The sequence below is a fragment of the Phalacrocorax carbo genome, chromosome 12 (genome assembly GCF_963921805.1).
Source record: "Phalacrocorax carbo chromosome 12, bPhaCar2.1, whole genome shotgun sequence".
Lineage (NCBI taxonomy): Eukaryota > Metazoa > Chordata > Aves > Suliformes > Phalacrocoracidae > Phalacrocorax > Phalacrocorax carbo.
In genome coordinates this window covers 21898816-21901315 of record NC_087524.1, presented here as the reverse complement: position 1 = coordinate 21901315, position 2500 = coordinate 21898816, and the positions used below count along the sequence as shown (strand labels likewise).

Below are 2500 nucleotides of genomic sequence, written 5' to 3'. Positions count from 1 at the left end.
AAAATTATGTAAAGATCTAAATTAAAATTATCTACATTTCTGCAACAGTAGTATGCAAATAAAGGGCTTCCCATCAGATAGCCAAGGTTTCAGGTCTCGGTTACTGCAAAGTGGGGTTCTCAGAAGAACTGGGCAGGGGAAACGCCCGATCCCCAGCAGGCACCGGGCACCCAACCTCCCTCGGCACCGCCCCAGCCCCCGGCACCCACACATCTCGCCCTCGGGTACAAAGTGCTTTTCGTGCACTTCAAATCAACCAGCGCTGCTTTTGTTACATAGGTCATGAAGCTCTTAGGCCCAACCCTGCTCTGGACTAAGCTTCTGCCGGGCCCAAACAACCCACTGAAGGCGTAAAGATCCCTTCAGCCCCTGATTTTAGGCTGCTGCACCGCGGGCAGCGGACCTGGGGCCAGCCCTAGAGAAGGCGAGCATCCCACGGGTTTAGTTAAGGCTCTAGGTTAGGTGCCCCCAAGACGCGCAGTGCTGCCTCACCGGGCTGCCCTTCCCCACCCAGCACTCAGAACTTCTGAAACACGGAGGTGCCCAGACGTAGGGGTGCGCTGAAACCTCGGGTGTCGGTTCAGCAGCCAAACTGGAAATGAACAGAAGTGTTGGGGGGGGGCGGGGGGAAGTCGTGTTTTCCTCACCCAGCTGAAGCGGCTGAACTGGAACTGAATCGTTCTGTGTTGAGCAAAATGACCCAGAGAAATAGCAAGAATGTCTTTCTGGGCTGGTAATTAGAGCACTGAGTTCTGGGGTTGTGACAAAAAGTTGAATTATTTATGCAAAGTAGCACGGCACAACGAGGTGAGGCTCCGTATCGTGAGAGTTAGGGTACTCCAGCAAAAGGTAAAATAAGTGAGTTCAAGTCCCCTTGGGCTGAGGAGAAAATCAAATTGCATCTGACATATCCTTGGTGAGTTCCTTTATCACCACAGCAGAGAGGCACCATCATTTTTTCCAACCAAAGCTATTGAGTTAATTCAGACTGAACTCACGAAAGGCTTCAGGATGACAACGCTTCACCCGGCTGTCCTCACAGATCTCAGCCAGCGCCTTGAATTGAATTGCAGCCAGAATTGAGTGGCAAGACAGGGATGAATTTGTCATAAGCTTCCTTCATGAGACATCATAAAGAAAAGCCAGCGATGCAGGAGATACTTATTTACACTGCGTTTTACCTGTGCAGTTATTTAGGGGGGTTCTCCTGCCTTCGTCTGATTTTCTTAGTCATTTCTCTTAGTCATTGAGCCCCTTTTTAAGTTTACTTAGTTGCTTTCTGAACACGTACAAGCAGCTTGAGACCATTCTGACCAGCACATTTCCAACATTAAATTAAAATATGGAATCGAAGAGCTGCAGTCCAACGCAGCTGAAGTTTTTCGGTGATCTTCAAGTGCAGAGCCTCATTATACAGCGGGACGTGAAGGAGCCGAGCGACAGCTGAGGAGTCTGCGCCGTTAGGAGCGGTCACGTACCTTTAGTCCAGCCAAGATGGAAATAGGAGCTCGTGGGCACCGTTGTTGTATCTAAGGTAAATCCTGCAGTTTATCAATCTGGATGAGGAGGGATGACGTGCTCCTTTAATCGCGGGGCAGGATATCCTCTCTCGCGTGGCTTGTTATGTTACCTTTCCCCACAGCAGCTCTGTTCTGAAATAAAAGCCAGTTGGATAGTTTTCAGGGAAGCCGGCTGACCCCGCTATGGCACCGCACACCGACACAGTGGGGCCAGGCAGCCCGGTTTTTCCTATGAAGGTTTGTTAGCGGTGTGCAGAGGCAGAGGCAGATGAAAGCATCCGGCACCCAACATGTAACAGCCCTGCAGACACCGGTAGGCTTCTTACCTAGGTAAGAATTTAGGTATCCTGGGTAGGATTTGGGGGTTAATTGCACCGATCCTCGCTGGGTGAACCACTGTAGTATTTGTCTGTGTGTGGAGAAAGTGCCGTCCTTGGTACATCTGAGATGGTGAGAAAGCAGAAGCAGAACGATGAAGCTCTGCCTGGACCTCGGAGGGACTGTTTTGTCTCCTAACACAGTATAAAGCAGAGGTAGAGCTGCTCTAACTTCTGGCTTGTGGCGACATCGCCCTGAGCATCAGGACCACCTGAGCCCACCACACCAGAAGCAAGACCTTGCTGCTAGTAAGCATGTCCCCAAAAAGCCACTCGACTGCCCAGGAGTCAACGTGGAGAGGTCTACGGCCGACAAGGGCGTGCACTTTTTTTCCTAAAGAGATCCAAGACAGAGGTTAAGAAGAAAAGAAAAAGAATAAAGAAGACAACCTGGGGAGATCTCAGCAAGGTCAGCGTGCAGGCAATGCCAGCCAGAGCTAACATGGGGTCTTCTTCCTTGCTGCCCTCGTGAGCCACCCCTGCCAGCTGCGCATCCATCCTCGGCCAGCTGATACCCTAGCTAGGGTCGAAACTCGGAAGGGGCAGCTCGCGGAGGAGATACCCCTCTCTCTGTTGTCCTGTGGGCACGGCTCAGTCCTGAGA

The 2500-nt window shown here is 51.3% G+C and overlaps 1 protein-coding gene and 1 long non-coding RNA gene across 5 annotated transcripts in view; one reads left to right on the top strand and one right to left on the bottom strand.

The window, feature by feature from the left end:
• Positions 1 to 2500, bottom strand: part of LOC135315526 (uncharacterized) — a 6787-nt gene that overhangs the window by 1708 nt on the left and 2579 nt on the right. Inside the window, exon 3 of the long non-coding RNA XR_010375021.1 lies at positions 1 to 1652. This exon is cut by the window's left edge and continues 1708 nt beyond it. This is a non-coding gene — a long non-coding RNA (uncharacterized LOC135315526). The remainder of the gene's footprint in view (positions 1653 to 2500) is intronic.
• Positions 1 to 2500, top strand: part of EBF3 (EBF transcription factor 3) — a 120921-nt gene that overhangs the window by 115865 nt on the left and 2556 nt on the right. The gene's annotated exons all lie outside the window — the stretch shown is intronic.